The sequence below is a fragment of the Xenopus laevis genome, chromosome 4L, assembly GCF_017654675.1.
Source record: "Xenopus laevis strain J_2021 chromosome 4L, Xenopus_laevis_v10.1, whole genome shotgun sequence".
Taxonomy (NCBI): Eukaryota; Metazoa; Chordata; class Amphibia; order Anura; family Pipidae; genus Xenopus; species Xenopus laevis.
The window spans coordinates 64,430,157-64,451,394 of record NC_054377.1 but is presented as its reverse complement, the minus strand read 5'-3'; positions in this window follow the sequence as shown (position 1 = coordinate 64,451,394).

Below are 21,238 nucleotides of genomic sequence, written 5' to 3'. Positions count from 1 at the left end.
AAGCAGTTGTAGCATAGTGGATAGGAAGTTATCTAACAATGTAGGGTCTGTGTAAAGCAGTAAACTGAGTGAAAAATACGAATGTGATTTTGCCTTCCCATTGACTCCAATGCAAGTCAGTGAATTCTGATACAAAATGAAACATGGCAGGTTTGCTCTACACAGTCAAAAAGACTTAAAAGTAAGGAAAATGTATTATTGGTTGCCCAAAAGTGGAAAATGGGACAGAAAAACACCAATTTTTCACTGTTTTTCAAATTTTCCTGTAGTCTTGCAAATTTTTCGGCCAAGCGAAACATGACAGATTCTCTCATCCCTACTTACTACAACACTTTGGTGCATGTGTTTAAAATATGCGCATGTGACAAAGTAGTGTGACTTTTCCCCAGATACTGTATAAGGAAGTAAGGCCAATAGACTGTTTGGGGGTTATTTACTAAACTCTGCATTTATCTCATATTTTATAAAAAAAAAAAAAAAAAAATTCCATGCCCAATTTGACCTTATTAAAAACCCAATAAAATCAAGCAAAAACACAAATCAAACAAAAACACAAATCTTGAGATTTTATCTGACTTTTTCCCCGAATTGTGATATAGATATATCTATATCACAATAATTGAGATTTGTGCCTCTCCCATTGACTTATACAGGACCTTAACAAGTCTGAGATGGCAGATTTTCGGATTCTGGCTTTTTGCAGCATTGGGGTATAAGAAATCGGGAAAAATTCAAGGGTTTTTTTTTTCACTAAAATTTTTTTGCCCCAAAATAGTCCAACCAGATAAATAGATTAGTTAGGTTTAGTAAATAACCCCGCTAATGTCAGCCATTTGAAAACAACACACTGCACGAGTATCAGTGTTCCCACCTGTGGGAAGTGTAAACCTTTGGAAGCATCTAAAACAGGGTGCAATATATATATATATATATATATATATATATATATATATATATATATATATATATATATATATATATATATATATATATATATATATATATATATACTAGATCATCAATGTCACAAGGGGGTTAAAACCAAAATCTCTGTTTTAAACCCAAAGAACTGATTTATTAGAATTTGAGAAAATCACAATTGTAAATACTGTATACAGTATTGTACTCGAAATATTGGGAGTAAAAGCAGCCAGGTTGGCCAGTCAATGGGAATTGTTTGGAAAATTTCAAACAGCTTAATTTTATTATATTTCTTGTTGATTAAAATAGTTGACATTTTCAGCCTCACTGAACATAAATGGAATAATATAATTTTTTTTGGGCATGTGACTGTTCTATTTGTTCTTTTTCTTAAATATATTAGAATTTCAGTACAGAAGACAGCGATTGCAGAAAAAATCTTGTGTGAGCTTTGTAATTTTTTTTCACAATTGCAATTATTTTTAAATCTGCGTCAAAGGGTCGGAAGTGGATTGGTCCCTTGTGGCATAATTGAATTGGTTATTTCAAATGACTACACTATCTGGACTCTATGCTTTGGGAATGGTGTGACTTGTTCCTATTGGCAACTACTCCTAGAAAAAGTTTGTACAGAGAGTGACTACTAGCCTATGAGTAAGTTCCCCATCAGGCACGGAATGCATAAGGCTGTCCTAATTATTACTTTTTCATTTTACAATTATTATTACTACGGTTTTCACTTTTAGTGGTCCTCACATTTTAGTTGTTTGCCTTCCAACACTATTTTCAATTCAGTTGTTTATAGATAGTTCATCAAAAATACTTTTTTTTAAATTACTTTCTATTTTTTATTTGTGACTGTTTTTCTAATATTTAAGTTTAATGTTTCGCCTTCTTATGTCTTTCTTAAGCAGCTCTGGGAGGGGGATCAGCTACTCTAAACTGTCAACTGTAACCGTTAACCGCAAACTGTTCTAAATTGATACAGTAGTTGAAACATTTCTTATATTTACTTCTGAGCTGAATCCCTGAGTTAGAATTAGTACAATAGTTACTAATATTCCACAGATGTTGCTGAGAAATATATCAACTAATGTAGCAAATTGTAACAGAATCTGCACCTGGATTATTGAGCTGCTAGACTGAAAGACCAGTGACAGAAACATTACACTTTAAAGGGATACTGTCATGGGGAAAACATTTTTTTTTTTTTAAAAATTAATCAGTTAATAGTGCTGCTCCAGCAGAATTCTGCACTGAAATCCATTTCTCAAAATAGCAAACATTTTTTTATATTCAATTTTGAAATCTGACATGGGGCTAGACATATTGTCATTTTCACAGCTGCCCCAAGTCATGTGACTTGTGCTCTGATAAACTTTAGGCACTCTTTACTGCTGTACTGCAAGTTGGAGTGATATCACCCCCCTCCCTTTTTCCCCCCAGCAGCCTAACAGAACAATGGGAAGGTAACCAGATAACAGCTCCCTAACACAAGATAACAGCTGCCTGGTAGATCTTAGAACAACACTCAATAGTAAAAACCCATGTCCCACTGTGACTCCTTCAGTTACATTGAGAAGGAAAATCAGCAGTCTGCCAGAAAGCATTTCTCTCCTAAAGTGCAGGCACAAGTCACATGACCAGGGACAGCTGGGAAATTGACAAAATGTCTAGCCCCATGTCAGATTTCAAAATTGAATATAAAAAAATCTGTTTGCTCTTTTGAGAAATGGATTTCAGTGCAGAATTCTCCAGGCGTAGCACTATTAACTGGTGCGTTTTGAAAAAAAACATGTTTTCCGATCACAGAATCCCTTTAAACTTCAAAAAGTTTAAAATAGGAAGCAATTGAAAAAAGTCTTTATGTCAGGTGAACAATCTGAGAACAACTGAACTGAAAAAGGTATTTGGAAATTCCATATGAATGTTACAAAATATCCTTTTCTATACCTTCTTTCTATGGCTGTGGAATTTTGACACAACATAAGCGTTATATCGTTTTTTAATATTGCCAAATTATCACAAATGAACTACTATATTATGCAGTTTAATCACTGCCATATTTACTCTATTTGCTCTACACACCCACAAACCATTAACCTTACACAAGCACAACACCCTCATACTCCTCCTGTGTCCGTAACAGTAACTCAACACAGAGATGCACATCCATTACACATCTACTTTCACACAAATCTTTAGGTGGAAAATAGGATGGGGTCAAGTTCCTTGGCTGTCTACAGAGAAACACCTGAAGGGGCCAGATGTCTGCCAGAGACATCTGGAGAACCATCTGCTACAGCACATGGGAGAAATATCTGATTGCATTTATACACACACACATTGCTACAGCTAGACTGTACAATGCCCTCTGTGGCTTCATTGCTGAGTTGATTCCCTCTAAAAACTGTGACTTTGTATTTTTTTTATAATGGGAACAAATTGAAGTTAAATAAATGAAAAGCTACAGTAATACTTTTTATTAGCCATTTATTCACCATCTATGGCTGGTGGCATTTTTTCATTTAATCTATGTAAGAAAGTTTCTTATCCGTGTAGGTGTATGCCATTCTAGGGAAGAGAATGCAATAAGTATACAAGCAGTTGTCCCACAAGCAGGTAGCAGTGAATCTAAGCGAATTGTTTTGTCACTCAGAAACGATCTAGTACATAAGACATTTTCAGGAAAACTAGAAAAGCTGTAATGAGGTAGCAATCCATGCTAAATATTTTAAATAAGCAAATTCCTTCCCACTGTTTACAAACTAACCGTAAAGAAGGCATTTTATCTTTGGGCCAAATACCACACAACATGCAAACTCTTTGACAAATCTGTCAGTAAAAATAAAAAGTGGCTGCTGTTTTCAGCAGATATGACAGACTGTGTCATAAGCAGGAACAGTGACAATGACAGAATATGCATTGACAAAGAAAACAGCCTTGTTGTCGTCACAGAAACCTTTAAAATATATCCCAAAATCTCAACACATGTCACCATCCGCAAGATTACAAAACATAGGCCCTGCTTTTGTGACATTTATTTCAGTATACGGGATAATGAGAGAAATATACTGTAGGTAGATACTTGTTACGAAAAAAGAATCACAGCAGAATGAATGTGTAGTCTATATCATTGTAATACTGGCAATGTATATGTTTATTTTCTTTAAAAAGGCAAACAAATATATTAAATATAAATAAGGCTGCACTGGAAAGGGTTTGACAAATTGTCTAGAGACATCTATTAAAAGATTGCATCAACAAAAACGAGTTAAAATGAGAGAACCAGCCAACGCTGCCATACTCCTATAATGCCGGCAAAAAACTATTCTTGTAAAGTTTTTATTCCCCTTGTTTTAGCACAAGGCAAAAACAAATGCCTGGAAGGTTCATTCCAACAAGCCTTTTTTGTTTTTCAAAACTGGTCTATTTTTATATTTCCAGTAGAGAGTAGATTGCAAATCACTGTCTCTTTTGACTTGAATAGCTAAACCAAAATGGATGGCATACTGTCGCACCCCTGACTATTTTTACAAATGAAACTTATTATTGGTTTAAATTATGATTGAACCTTTTCAAATGCAAGTGGGCAGACAGACAGTTCAACCAGGTGTAGTGATGGGCAAATTTATTCGCCAGGCATGAATTCGCAGTGAATTTGAGTGTTTCACCGCTGACGAATAAATTCGGCAAATTGCTGCAAAATTCGCCGGCAACATTTCCGATGGCGACTACAATTTTGACGCTGGCTTCAATTAAACTTATGCCCATTGACTTTAATTCGCATCAAATGACACCGGAGTCGGAATTGACGCCGGCATCAAAATTCGTGTTTCGCTAATTGTTTGCCCATTTTGCGGGAAATTAGCAAATTTCATGGCAAAGCGAAACGGGACAAATTTGAACATCACTACCCAGGTGCAGTAATGTTTAGCACCTTGGGGCTGATGTTTATTCTTCTGTGTAAAAATAATTCACAGAAAAAATGGTGTAATAAGCTGTGTAAAACAGATTAGCCACAATAGTGCAAGCTAGAACGCTATATTTATTCTGCAGATTGCTTTACCATATCTGAGTAAACAGCTCTAGACACTGTCTCTGTTTGTTTAGGATAGAAGCTGATATTTAAGCTTGGTGTGACATCACTTCCTGCCTGAGTCTCTCCCTGCTCACATACAGCTCTGAGCTCAGATTACAGCAGGGATGGGAGGAGGGAGGGGGAAAGGAGCAAACTGAGCATGCTCAAGCCCTGCCCTGGAGGTTTATGATGAAAACAGGAAGTCGGGTACAGAAGCCCATGTGTACACAATAAAAGGAAAGAAATGCTGTGTTTCTTTTGACAGAGGACTCAGAGCAGCACTACTTTGAAGGTTTACTGGTGTATTTATATAGACCTTTCTGATAAAGCTTACTTACTTTTAACTTTTACTTCTCCTTTAACGCCACACAAAAGCCAGATTTTACGCAGATATTTTGCACTGCTTAAGACCTTTTTAAGTAAGATCTGGCGGAAGTTGCTCAAAGAAAAAGTGTGTGAAAAAATTATGCCAACTATAAACTGTTTTTTACACCACATAATTCTTTCTGCCCCCCAATGTAGATGTTTGCTTTTAAACAGTTGACTAGTCAATGTTGATTGGCTGCTGAAGGTGAGTAGAACAGTAACACTGTAGACATTTTAAATATTTCATTGGAAAACAATTATTTTTTGTTCAAAATTACGTGATTTTTGAGATGTAGAAAAATGGATTGAAATATTTTCAGGTAAATAGCTTGATTTTGGTTGATTAATTGTCAACCCTTAATGAATCTGTCCCTTAGTCATCATCCCTACTCGATTGTTTGTAGACATAGTGATCCATTTGATCGCTTCAGGCCTCTTTCTTCCCCCTTCAGATGTTAAATATGCACACACCCCCATCAAAACTCTCCGTCTTGTACTGCCTTCCATCTAAAGCTTTCTACTTGCACCTGAAACCAAAGCCTTCTAATTGCACTACCCTCTTCCAAAGCCTCATTCTGGCACCTTTGTCCCTAGACTATCTCTTACCTCAAACTTCCTTTCTGAACCATAACCAGAAAACCAGGTTACCTGTATAAATGATGGAGCAATGAGGGAGTGCTGAGAAGGATACAAGTCAAAGTTTGTGAAGGAGCTTTTACTCGCTGCTTTCAATGGGTAGCACATATTAGGAGGAGTGATGTCCTAAAATGTGCATAGCATGTGAGGGGTTTCTTCTGTATCACACCCAAAAAGGGTAAGAAAGAAGCTAATGAATGCAGATGTATTAGATACCATTTAAAGGAATTGTTCAGAGTAAAAATAAAAACTGGGTCAATGGATAGGCTGTGCAAAATAAAAAATGTTTCTAATATATTTAGTTAGCCAAAAATGTAATGTATAAAGGCTGGAGTGACTGGATGTCTAACATAATAGCCAGAACACTACTTCCTGCTTTTCAGCTCTCTTGGTTTACACTGACTGGTTACAGTCAGTCAGAGACTTGAGGGGGGCCACATGGGTCATATCCGTTGCTTTTGAATCTGAGCTGAATGCTGAGGATCAATTGCAAACTCACTTAACATATATGTACTATGTGGCCCCCCTTCAAGTTGCTGACTAACTCAGAGCTGAAAAGCAGGAAGTAGTGTTCTGGCTATTATGTTACACATCCAGTCACTCCAGCCTTTATACATTACATTTTTGGCTAACTTACTATATTAGAAACATTTTTTTATTTTCACGCTGAACTGTTCCTTTGACATGGTTATTGAATCCAGTATCTAGGTAGAAGTAGAATCTTCATATTCAAATATGAGCCATACCCATAAGGAATTAAATAGGTTGCTAAATTAAATCAAACACTAGCTTTCTTATTTACCATCTGCTAATGTGAGTATAGCCATTTGTTCTCTCACTGCCTCTGCAAATAAAAATAGTTGACCTATGTTTTGCGTCTGCTTAGTCATAAAGATAAGACGACATAGTATCATTATTTAATATGTTACAATTGGGAAAAACATTTGGATATAACGTTGCATAGACTGAAGGCCAAGATCAGAATTGTGATTACATTTCACACACTGTAGGTCTCTGTAGCCAATGATATATTTGAAAATATAGTGCTATGCATCTCAAATAAATATTAAAACTTTTTTTGCTTTTACTTTTTTTTGGCTCTCCAGCAGATCCTTTAAAGTATATATGTTAGTTAGAAGTAGAAGTGTCAAACCCACTATCAGGCGTGTATATAGAGAATATTATCTCAATCTATGTTTTTTGAAAAGGAATGTCATGTAAAAACATTTCTTGAAAACCTAAGTAGAAGGTGTTCTTCAACAATTTTTCCATAGGATATAATGAACAATGTCTGCTTCAGAAAAGGAAACACTGTATACATAAAAAATCTTGCAGAAAAACCTGAAAAATAGGAAATAGAAGGGTTAAAAAAAATCAAAAAACTGAATTTTTTTTTATTTAGACACAATTTTCTTACTTCAATATTTGAAAAACATTACTGATCTCTAATAATGTTGGTCCATTAAAAATTGTTAAAATAAATATAAAAATATTTACATTTGAACATATTACAAGTTATCTAATAGTTTAAAATTGAAGCATGCTGATTCGTGTTTATACATAATTATCATTAAGCAGTGACAACAAAAGTTACATTTTCCTTCCACTGGTATATCTCCAAATTCTTTACTTATTATGACTAGGCCCAAAGCAAGATCAAATGAATGTCAACAATAACTTTTGGTCTGATTTATCTTTGTGTAGATTCTTATACCAAAGTCAGTAAGATGATTACATGTGAGGTTGCTGTACGGATCCTTTTGAGGAAATAGGCCAGAATCTAACTACAGGTATTATCCAGAAAACAATTATCCAGAAAGCTCCAAACTACAGGAAGGCCATCTCCCATAGACTTCATTTTAAACAAATCACATTTTATGGAAATTATATATTTTTTCTCTGTAATAATAAAACAGTACCAAAACAATCCTATTGGGATGATTTAAGGGGGTTATTTCCTAAAACTTACAATTTTCTCATAATTTGAAAAACTCAACTCGACCACTCCCACACACGATTTTACCTTTTTTACTAATAAAATACAGTGAAACTTCAATTTAACATCCCCTGATTTAAAGTTTTCCCTTATTTTACATTGTTGTTTTGTGGTCCCACCTATATATTATGCATAATACATTTCCCTGATTTTACATTTTCCTGGATTTTACACCATTTTTTTCTGGTCTCCTGAAAAATGTAAAATGGGCGTTCTACTGTTACTCATAAATTTCGTTTGGGGAAAGTCTCGGTAAAATCGTTTTATTCTTCGGATTTGACTCCTGAATCACTCGTTTTTTTTTTGAGTTATAGCCCGAAAACCCTGATTTTTTTTATGAAACACAGCACAGACCATGATTTCTTTGAATTGGAAAAGGGACATCTGCCATTGACTTCTACAGGACCTTAACAGGTTTGAGATGGAGTCATTTTTGGATTTGGATTTTTTTCTGCTTTGGGGATTAATAAATCTCGAAAAATTTGAGTTTCTTTTTCCTCTAAAGTTTTTTATAACTTTTGGCACTAAAAAAACTCGATCTGTCAAACTCAACCTTTAATAAATAACCCCTTTAATGTTTAAATGATTTTTAGCAGACTGAAGGTATGGGGATCCATATTACAGAAGATCCCTTATCCGGTACACTCCTGGTCCCAAGTTTTCTGGATAACAGGTCCTGTACCTGTATAAGCTATGCAAAAATGTAATTCTCCTATATCTTGTGTCCACTGGGTGACATTAAAAATGAGAGAAAAATATTGGCATCCATGTATTTTGGGTCTTTGATGTAAGTCATTTGGGCTAAAGTGCACAGAGACTTTTTAAAGACCTACTTTAAGAAAGACACAAAATAAAAAATAGGTACAGTATGCCCACTAATGAATGACCTCTAGTCCATCTGTTGTCAGATTTACAGTTACAGCTGCCAAACCAACTTTCTAGAAAGAAAATGTTAAGAAAACTTTTCAATAGAGTATGTGTAATACTTATGTTTATCAATTTTTGTGATTCCTAGTAATGAGCGAAACTGCCCACTTTTGCTATGCCAGCAAAACTGCAGACAAAATGCATTGAGCATTCTTTCTCTCTTTTGAAAGGGGTTGTTAGCATTTGAGTAAACTTGTAGTATGATTTAGAGAGTGATATTATGAGAAAAATTGCAATTGGTTTTCATTTTTTATTATTTGTGGTTTTTGGGTTATTTAGGTTTTTATTCAGCAGCTCTCCGGTTTGCAATTTCACCAATCTGGTTGCTAGGGTCCAAATTACTAAAGCAACCGTGCATTTATTTGAATAAGAGATTGTATTATGAATAGAAGAGGGCCTGAATAGAAAGATGAGTAATTAAATGTAACAATAACAATAAATCTGAAGCCTTACTGAGCATTTGTTTTTTTAGATGGGGTCGGTGACTCCCATTGGAAAGCTGTAAAGGGTCTGAAGAAAAAGGCAAATAATTAAAAAACTATAAAAAAAATAAATAATGAAGACCAATTGAAAAGTAGCTTTGAATTGACAGTTCTTTAACATACTAAAAGTTAACCACCCTTTAAACAAATTATGGCTGTGGTTAGATATATATCCCTTGAATAAATATTCAGATTAACACATGACAATAATCCAAAAACGTGAATGCAAGAATGCACATAAATGTCACATAAAAAATGTAGGTCCATTCTTACAAGTAAATAAGAATGGACTCACTAAGGAAAATACAGTTCATATGGCTTATACCAACTGAAAACCGACACAATTTTCTTGTTAAAGGATATGTATATATGTATGTATATATGTATATGTATATGTATATATATATATATATATATATATATATATATATATATATATATATATATATATATATATATATACACACACACTGTGGTAGCAGCTAGTATAGTATAAAAGGCATACTTACTGACCCTCTTAACTCAAGGTGTTTGTGTAATGCCTATTTTATGACATAGGCTGTCTACAGGTAGAACATAATTGTCAGCTAGTGACATCCCAATCTGCAGGTTCGTTTCTAAATGGAGCATATTTCAGCATTTATGCTATGATTTCTGCTACCTTAACGCAAGGCCATCTCAAGGGGCTTGTAGTGTCTAATTGTGCCTGTTAGGATTGACAATTAACTGGAAAACTATGGACTAGGTTGCTGTGAAATCCACACACTCCCAGCTTTTTTTCTCCTGCATATTATAAAACTTGCTGTGGATAATGGTAGAGACAAGGGACATGTAGGCAAGAGGGGTTCCGTTTCACTATTGACTAAAGAGCTAATAAATATATACACACAGTCAGGGAGTTCTAGCCTAGAAATCTATACACAGACGATTAGAGAAACTCAACAGTTTAGCTCCTTGCATGATTCATTAGGACTTTAAACAAATCATATCTGAGTTATTTGTAAGACTTCGCTACAAGCGGACAATGCAATGCTAATTAAGAAGAGGTCACAGGCAGGATCACAAGCATATAGTGCTGGTTACTATGGTGTAAATAGGAGTTTCAGGGGAAACGTGGACAGATGCAAAACGTCAAAGGAATTAAGATAATAAATCTCTGCCACTGGATATAAAAAAAAAAATTTTGCATTTGCTAGTTAATTAAGACTAATAGGATCTAAAAAGTGCATGGGTGCAGTGGGTAATTTGTTACTTTTTATAAATATAAATGTAATTATTATTTGAAAAATGATGTTTGCTGTATGCAATATATTCTTTGGACAGGAACAAAAGAAAAAGCATTATTGCAAATCGTTTAATTCTGCTGCCTTTACTGACCTATGTGTGGTATAGTAAAAAATTGTGTTTCCGAATGTGCAAAATTTGATTTGTTTAAAAGTAAGTACATCAGCAAGAGGTTTAGTCTCTTTTAAAAAAGACAACTGTTATGTGCTCTAAATGACCGAATCATGGATTCCAGTCAAAAAAGCAAAAATTTAAAAAGGGGAACCAAACACTGTTTATAGGTAGGGGTTATTTTCTGTTTATTTTTCCTTTTGCAATATTTTCTTTATACAAATTAGTGGGAGCTTGTCTGTGTGGACAGGTCTAGTTTTCTAGCCAATAAAAACCTTTTTCCTTAGATTTTTATCACATTATTCACTAATGTATTCATGTAAACCATTGAAGCCAAATATTAATTGATCCAGTTTATGACTTACCTCCACACACCAGGATTGTGTTGTGTAAATGCACTGGAAATGTATGTCCTCTTTCGGTCAATCAGCCTTGCTTCCCTGGCATCATGTCACTTTTCACATTGGGGCTCCTTTTCTCAGCTAAGTTGTGCTATATTAAAATAAAGATAACAATCCTTGACAGATACTAGTTTGACATGCAGGGGTTTCCAGCATGCAATTTCCCCTGTGTGGGTTTCTCTGTAGTGCTATGAAACAAATTGAATGTTTTCTGTTCTGATATGGAAACTACAAAGTAGGCCTGTCATATGGTTTAGGCCCAGGTTGATATAATGCTGCCTTTAAATGCATATATTTGTTAATAGAGGCCTGTCGCTTTGAAAAATAAATCTGCTTAACTAGCTCCTTCCTGTCTCACAATAATAATAATTTGCAAAAAAAAAAAAAAAAAGATTCTGTACTGGAAGCTTCTTGTTAGTACATAGTACATACAGGTTCTAAATTATAAAACAAAAGAGCCTTTATAGGAGTCTGCCCAGCCCAGAGACTGTAGTGAAAGTTTACTCACCCCACTCAGAACCTGTTTATCATATTAAGCTTTTAGCAAAATCATTTTATCATATTTAAAGAGGGAAGCTTTCAAGCCACCTTGAAGTTTCCAAGAACAAACTTCATGGACATACAGGATATGGGATGGATAATTAGATTCTTCTAAGATGTCTCTTAGTACAAGTGGAGTGATGTTTGATTGGTGCAGAATTTGTCATGCAGTAGGCAAGAAAAACCTTGGATCCTACCTTGGACACTGATATGCCGTACAAGCAATTTCTCTCTAGGTGGCCATTGAATCAAGACTCACAGAATTCTACTATTGGCTAAAGGGTATGCAGCTCCTCAATTTCTGTTAAAATGCAACCCATATACAAAAATAAGTACACAGCTTTTCTTTTATTACTGTTTTCCCATTTAGTGTTGCATCTTCTTTAGTTGGTAGTCGTTTTGTTTAGTAAAATTTTGCAAGCCACAGTGTTCTGGTTTTTCTGTGACATTCACTAAAAGAACCCATAGCACTACTATCCCTAAGCAAGGAAAATGCTTTTTTATGACACTAGGAACCACTAAAAACTTGTTCTAGCTAAAGAAGCAAAAGCATTGCTGGAAACCTAAAAGTGAAAATTAGAGTAGGAACTTGGGGCTGGAGGCTTCTTTATTTTTCTTACTGAACCATTCTGGTTCTATATCAGTGTGACTGTTAGAATAATCTGAGACAGAGTAAAATTTATTGAAAAAAAAATTGTATAATATATCCGTAACCTTGTTATAGGTCAGGACTCAGGACTGTTACTGGATAGAGCTTGTGCTGAATTTATGTTTTTGAATGACTTTTTTATGAGGAATCTGTTGAGCTGAATATGCAGATTGAAAATTGCAGCTACTCCATGTTTGGTTCCTTTGAAGTCCATGCTTAAATTACTGTAACAGTCGGCACCGAACACCAGAACAAACACCAGGCACCCTGGTCTCGGCTCGTGCTTCACCAGTAGTGTGACCACCTTTGGGCCTCGGGAGGAGCCCTCGGCTTACTTGGATGCCACCTGGACTTAAACGAGAGGTGCAAGATGGGAGTTCTGGATAGGCAAGACTATAGAGCAAAGTCTTTGGACAGAAGGTCGTAGTGCAAGGCGTAAGGGAATAGAGTAGTCAGATCAGGCTGGGTCGAGGCAGGCAGAAAGTCAGCATAAACAATTCAGGCCGGGTCTGGGCAGGCAGCGTGCAGGCAGGCAAGGGTCAAAACCGGGAGATCAATCAGATGGGATGAGGCAGAATCGGAGTCAAATAACAAGCAAGGGTCAGGTTCCAGAGATCAGAACCAGGCAGGGTCAAACACAGGAATCAAACAGACCAGAAGCTTAACAGCACAAAGTACAAGGCACCAGGAACAAAACCTATCACGGGCAACCATAAAACAACAAATGCCCCTTTAAATATTTTGAATTTAGCGCCATTGTGCGCTGACGTCATACGTCAGCCCGCCTGCGCCTTTAAATAGCGATAATGCGTGCGGCGCGCAAATTAGGGAGGAAGCCGGCTAGAGGAGCGGCGAGGTGGGCGTCCCCGCCGATGGCGCGGCGGGCATCCCTGCCGCACCACTAGACCACCAGGGTAAGTGTTCTTGACAATTACTTGTTATACCTCTCCTCTCCCTTCCTTTTTGATTTTAATTGTTTTGTTAGCAGGAGCCCATTGTGCATGGGGTAATTTATGCACGGGTAATTTTTTTATATACCTTGTTTATACTGTCGATTTTTCATGATTAAAACAAAAAATAAGTTCAGAAAATCTTGATCACAGAAAAAAACCCTCTATCATAATGTTGTTTAGTAGCTGAATTTACACTTTATATTGACTTCAATGACATCTGGGCAAGTTTTAGGTAGTGAGATTTTTATTTTTTACAAATTTGATTTGATAAATCACTCCAAAATTTAAACAGAACTCCACGGGGTAATGTTATTTGTCGCGCTGAGAGGAAACGCAGGTGACCAGTTGGAGGCGCCAAATATAATGTAACGTAACAGCTACAAACAAAACAGCTACAAACTACATGCATCCAACACAACTATCGGATTTGAATGATGCATGATGAGTCTTCATCTGACAATCGGATGCATGTAGTTTGTAGCTGCGGTGTTTTTATAACTTACATTATATTCAGTGCCTCCGACTGGTCGCCTGCATTTCCTCTCCGCACGTATTGGATAGCATCTCCCCATGGAGTTCTGCCCTGAATATTAATATGCAATATGCTACCACTGCTTCATTAAAACACTTCACAGTTAATAACACTGCATCAGATTACTTTTTCCTATTTGATATTAAAGTAGAAAAAAAGCCTTTTGAAGTTCTTTTATAAATAGGATCACATTACAAAACATTTTACAAACTTTAAACATATACAAAATGTTTTTTTAGATTTCGCTATTGATCGCAATTTTCCGACTTCAGGTTTGCAAACAGAGCTTACAATTTCTAATCTAATACATTTTCAGGATTCATATGCTTTATGAGAGCTGATTTCAAAGCAAAGTTATTAACCAAAAAGTTTTACAAACCTTTTGCAGATAATTCTAGGTTGTAGGCTCTCATTGCTGATGCATTTGGGGTGTGATTGAGAGGTTTACAAAAGTGGACCTGCTCTGGATAAAAGTCAGTTGACTGAAGCAACTCAGGACACTCTGAATGTAGATATTTACTGTCACATCTTGTCACACTGTCTTTGTTTACGAGGTGATTATGAGTGGAGAATAAGAAGTAGAGTGAAGGCAGCTGTCATGGGAGGGCATATACTGCTTGCATAAATTCATGGATAACGCCTTGCAAGAATGTAGGATTGAAAAACAGTATGGGACATAGCTCACTGAGCATAATACTGTTAGAAACATTTTGGTTTAAAGACTGCTGATCAGGGAGGTGCCTTTTGGTAAATAATTTTGTGTATTTATATTGGTAAATTCTTCTTCTGCCCAAATTCCACTATCTTCCCATATAGGAAACCTCTCTCTTGATTCTTGAATCATATTGCACTCTTCCAGCCCAGAGACAAACAAACAGAGGACAATTATGACTTACCTTGGGAAAGGTAGATAAAGGACAGGACAATAGAGAATGTTCTTTATGAGATACTGTTTCAAAGTGGGTTACTGTTTTAAAGCAATTGCTTTTAACTGGCTCTACATGTATGTAATTGAATAAAGATAAAAACCTTAAAGGAACAGTTCAGTATAAAAATAAAGTGTAAGCATAATTAAGTTTAGCACAGCATGTTAAAACGATGGCTGCTCACTTTCTGACGGCTACCTGACAGCCCCCATAAAATTCAAATAGAAAAAGTTAAATTGAACAGGGCACACCAGTCTAGCAAAAAGAAAGAAAATACTTTATTCCATTACATGCAAAACCCCAACACATTTCAACCCTTTAGAGTAGGGGTTTTATCAGGGGACCATGCACCTGCATTTTTCTGTGCAGGTGTGTAAGGATTCACAGACAGGAGCCTATGTGCTGAATAACTTAAGGTGTTTATGAAACAAAAATGTGCACAGACCTTTGCAGAAACTTAAAAGGCAGCAAAAAGTCCAGATTCAGGCTGAAATTTCAGGGCAGGCAGCAGACAAACAGTTGAGAGACAGTCCAAAGGTCGAGGCAGGCAGAGTTCTAAAAGATCAAAAAACAGGTCATTACCAGGAGATCCAAAAATCAGGAGTACAGGGAGCAGATAAGAAACAGGGCAGGGAAAAAACTAGGGATGCACCGAATCCACTATTTTGGATTTGGCCGAACCCCCGAATCCTTTGCGAAAGATTCAGCCAGCTTACCGAACCGAATCCGAACCCGAACCCTAATTTGCATATGCAAATTACGGGTGGAAAGGGGAAAACAGTTTTTACTTCCTTTTTTGTAACAAAAAGTCATGTGATTACATATGCAAATTAGGATTCGGATTCGGCTCTACCGGGCAGAAGGATTCGGCCGAATCAGGATATCAAGGTCACGAGGTTTGGAGTTATCTGAAGAGCCAATAATCCAGCACAGGGTGTTGGGGAATTAGGTTTAAGTAGCCCTCAAATGAGTAATTGCCCTCAGATGGATTGGGGGCGTGAACTGAGAAAGGCTGACCTGTCAACTGTCATCTTATCAGAGCCAGGCCACCACCACACTGCCTCCTGTGGCTTAAACAGGAACAGCAGTGCCTGGAACACAACAGGTCCCTGGTTTGAAACCAGCGAGTTCCTCACAATGTGTCCCTAAAGAAGACTCCACTCTTAGGAGTGAAAATGCATTGGGTTTTTGCTTATATTGTAAAAAAGTATTTTCTATTTTTTGCTAGACTGGTGCAGCCTGTTCAATTTACTCTTTTATATCAGTATAAAAACAAAACTGGGTAAATAGATAGACTGTGCAATAAAATAAAAAAAACATAAAAAATACATTTAGTTAGCCATAAAGGTAATCAAAAACGGCTGGAGTGACTGGATATCTAACATAATAGCCAGAACACTACTTCCTGCTTTGCCGCTCTCTTGGTTTCAACTAATTGTAACCAGACAGTAACCAATCAGTGACTTGAGGGGACCACGTGGGTCTTAATTGTTTGCTTTTGAATCTGAGCTGCATGCTAAATGATCAATTGCAAACTCACTGTCCCATGTGGCCCCCCCTTAATGTTGCTGACTAACTCAGAGTTAGAGAATTGCAAAGCAGGAAGTAGTGTTCTGGCTGTTATGTTAGACATCCGCTTACTCCAGCCTTTATAGGTTACATTTGTGGCTAACTATATTACAAACATTTTTTATTTTTCACAGCCTATCTATTTACCCAGTTTTTACTTTTACAATGAACGATATCTTTAAATGAAGTTCAAGACCAGCATTCTTTTTTGTAAATATACTGTACAATGCCAGGATTTCTGGTACTTTTAAGTTCAATAAAGATGCTAGTTTCCCAAGACCAAAGAGCAATCATTAGAACAAGAGTTTAATGACGACAATAAACTTCACTGTTAATGGAAGAAAAAATAATGTACTAAAAGTAAATTTTAAGGTAGTAGCTACTAAAAAGAGTGACGTGAGAAAGTGGGGCACTGGAGATAACTTTAAAAAGGCTCTAAATATGCAAGTCTAATTATATAAGATGAACAATTGAGTTCAAATGCAAATCAGAGTGTGCTCAGTTTTGCCTGTGCATCTTTAAAATTGGACTTGTAAAAAATATCTAATGAGCATTGGCTTCCTTCAGTGATTTGCACAGCCGCATAAAAATGTAGTGGTAGGGCTATTTTTACAGCAGCAGTGTAAAGTTTATTTATGTTTTTCCTTCATGTATTGTAGAAACAACGTAGTGGTGAAGGGCATGCTTATGTTAAGAGCATCATTATCATTTTAATATTCATAGTCATAAAAGGTTGGAAAATGCTACTAAGATGGAAATTGAAACCTCTTGCCCTTTAGTTGTTGTTAGACTATAACTCCCAGCATTCACAACTAAGCAGGGCTGCAAGTGTAACATCTCTAATGTAAGGTTTTAGTTACATACCATGTTGATGTTTGTAAGCCTTTCTTTGCATGCATTTTGTGGATTGCATTTAATTATTAATTTAATTGCATTTGAGAGCTAAAGCACAATATAAGGTGGTAAATTTGGTTGTTCAAAAATGTTTTTTTTTTTACTGGAAAATAAATATTTTGAGTTGTTGTTACATTCCCCCATTCTTTCCCAGAAAATTGTGCTCACAAAAATATTTTTATGTGCTTGTCATGTGAATTTCCATGTGTTCAACTGTATAGACTGTAGCCTCCATCCCTGTGGTTTACTAAGAACTAAAGGAAAGAACAAGGCCAATAGGATGTAGTATAGTGGAAAAACCGAACACACCGATTGGCAGGAATTTTAAAAAGAAATTGCACTAGGTCTGTACCAGTTTGAGTTTGAATGGAATGTATTTGTTCAGGCATAGAAACTGAAGCTGTAACTTGCAAGAATTCTAATAATTTCAATGCAAGTCAAGTCAAGTGAGCAAAACTAATGAAAGCATATTCTGACTGGCCAGAAGAGGTTACCACTTTAAGGCAGCCATAAGGATGATCTCTTTCTTTTTAGGCAATACTGTATATATATTCATACTGTAAGGCTATGTACTGGGGAAGGAAATCTTCTCCTTTGAAATATCACTTGGAATCCAGATTGATAGAAACTGGCAAGAAGCCAAGCTTTAATGCATTGATAGAGAATACAGTATACAATTATGTCATATATAAGTCTTCCAAAAACATTGGAATTTCTAGTTTATTGTTATAGTCCAATATTCCCTTCTCAGTTCAATTTGTTAACCAATTGTTGTATACTTGTTGACTCAATATCAACATCCAATCCATGTTCACTATTCTTGATTATATCAATTTTTCTTCTTTGACTCATTTTGAATCATGCCACAGCCTTTGATGATAACACCTTCCAGACACCTATTCCAGACAACATGTGATGAGACGCCAATGGAAGAGATATGAGTGATTTGATTTGGAGTGATTTAGCCTACTTTTATTTACAAACAACCCACTGCACTGCATACTTTTAGTTATAAATAAACAGTATGGCTGAAGTATGGCTAAGTTACAAAGCTATCATGAAGGCCTCTATTTAGGGCCTGACAAACAATCTCACAATTATCTGAGTTCAACCTTATCTTCACATTCCCTCCTATTGGCCACAGTTAGGGCCACATCTCATCTATACTGCACCTACCTATCCACCAAAGAGTGAGACCCCAGGTTGGGTACTTTGTGACAAGATGGCTCTACAAGCAACACATGGCACAGGAGAGCAGAAGGTCTGGTGAGATTGGGGTATTATTTCCACTGCTTTGTCAATGTTCCATAGTATTGAACAACTTTCTGATATCTGTGTGTGGACATAGCAAATGCAATTGTTCCCAAATAGTTTGTGAATTTGTGTTTCTGTCAAAATTTGTGTTTTGCCAAAGTTTTACTTCTAAGATATAAAAACTATACAAATGTGGAAACTGTAAACATCTTAGAAAAGATTTTGTCAACATTACTACACTAACGGGAGAATGCAAAATATGCTTGGTTAGCACAAAAAACATTTGCAACGACACTTGCACCTGTTAGCGACCATGTTTGCTCCATTTTTAACTGATTAGGAACTCAATTACCTTCTCGCAAAGTTTGTGACCAAACTGCTTTTGTGAACGTTCGCAGTGTATGTAATAACATTTCTCAATCGCAAACTGTTTTTTGCGACAAAATATTTAACAAAAATCCAGAGCATGTGTCAAAGGTTCACAATGGGCACTTAAGATTTGCAAAGTAATAAAAGCCTAACGAGGAAATATTACATTGCAACAGGCGAATCTTATTTGCAAACATTTGCTCTTTGCGAATGTTATTATTCCCCCCTAAACCTTTAAAAACCTTTTAAAAAAATTGCCTTGCTGCCACTTTCTGCCGGTGAGGAAATGCATTGGTAAATGAGTAAAATTGTTAAAGATTATTGTGAAGCGTTACAAATTTGAAAGCTTATTTCAAACTATTGAGAAAATTTCATGATGATCACATACTTCTTAGTTGTGTGTTTGGCATTAAGAACATGTCTAGATGCTTTCCAAAGCAATGGACTGTATATTACAAGGCCACTTGAACTTTTCTCTGTTACCAAATGGAATTTTTGAGCCATAGGTTATTATTTTAAAATGTTTTCAGGGGAGTCTTGTCTTGCATGCAATCTCTTAGACAGAAATTCCCAAAGTAGAAAGCTGAAATCCATTCTCTAATAAAACAGGTTTGATATTACTTAGTCCAAACTGCACTGCTCTGAGCTGTTTCTTATGCTGAGGCACTTCTGTGGTTCTAGATTAATATGCGAATGCCAGAAACCAAGTCAAGTGAAATCATCTTATAATTTAACTGAAGGCTTATTGCTGTTTACTTTGTTGCTGCCTCAGCACTTTCAGACTGGAAATAGGTTGTAAACTTGATCTAACACTGCTCTTAAATATTAAAGTCAAAGGAACATATGTTGGCTTAAACATTCCTAAAGCTTGTTTAACCATCTTAAACATCTTGTGCAAACTCTCATCTCATATTATGTACTGTAAAAAAAAAACCTGAGAAGGCCAGACATGTTCACCTTGAGATGCCTTGAGATTAATGGCAATAACCATAAAAGTACACTTCTTTTCAGCTCTCTAACTCTGAGTTAGTTAGTGACTATAACTGTTCAGTGAGTTTGCAATTGATCCTCAGCATTCAGCTCAGATTCAAACGCAACAGTTATGAACCCCCTCCCCCCCTCAAGTCACTGACTTGGTGGTAACCAATTAGTGGAAAGCAAGAGAGCTGCAAATCAGGAAGTAGTGGTTTGGTTATTATGTCACACATCCAGTCACTACAGCCTTTATACCAGAGGCGGGCCAGGCTTGCTGACCGCGCTAGGCAGACCAGCCAGCCAGATCGCCCCCATCCCTGTTTTGCAGTAGCTGCTTTTGCGCACATGGGCGGTAGCAACATTGGGACGCGCCTGTTTGGTATAGGCGTTCGCAGTAGAGGTTTCTGTGCGCATGCCCGTAGAGGTGTTGGCACGCGCATGTACCTAGAGGCGTGGTACCGGCATTCACGCACGTCTAGTGCCAGGTCCAGTCTAGGGGTAGGAAGAGGAGAAGAAGAGGTAGCTGCCCAGTGCCCCCAAATCATTGCGCCCTAGGCAGCTGCCTCTTCTGCCTTCCCCTAGTTTTGGCCCTGCTTTATAAACTACATTTTTGGCTAACTAAATATATAAGACAGATTTTTTATTTAACAAATCCATTTACCCAGTTTTTATTTTTACACTGAACAAGTCCTTATTCCTCATTCAGACTGACAGCAGCTGCTCAGCTTTGTGTTGTCTATACAAGGTTAAAAAAATACAAAACTCATGCAAAAATGCCCTTTTTAAAGGTTTGGGGTAGAGAGTATGTCTTGATAAATCTGATTAGTGCTCCGGAGTATTTCATATGGTACATTCATTTAGGTTAATGGGTATTATTATTAGGATGACCCCTCTAGTCTTTGGCTTCTTTCATTTGTGACAATTTTAAATGGCCAATATAGCTTATGGAAATACATGTGATATTAACTAAACAAATATGGCACATGTAATTAGGTGAACAAAATAATGAATGAAAGCTATTTAATCTGTTTTCATCATCAATGGGTTTAAGCACTATAAAAAAAACGAAATAGGGGAGGAAATTATTGGGTTAATAATAGCTCAGGCATTAAGAATTGTGTTGGGTTTCCATATGATTTCCCAGTGATGATTTAAGTACACTGAACAGGTAATATAATTACATTAATAAAGCCAACGGCTTTGGCTTATGGGATGTTTTCTTGTTATATTATCATGTTTTGTGTATCCGTTGGCATAAAGTGTACAAATTAACCATGGCGGTGATGAGAAGCACAGATAAGTTATGCTCATCTAAAATAAATAAGCCGACGGAGACAGTTCTGTGCTGCTATAAAAAGAGTTGCATATGCTT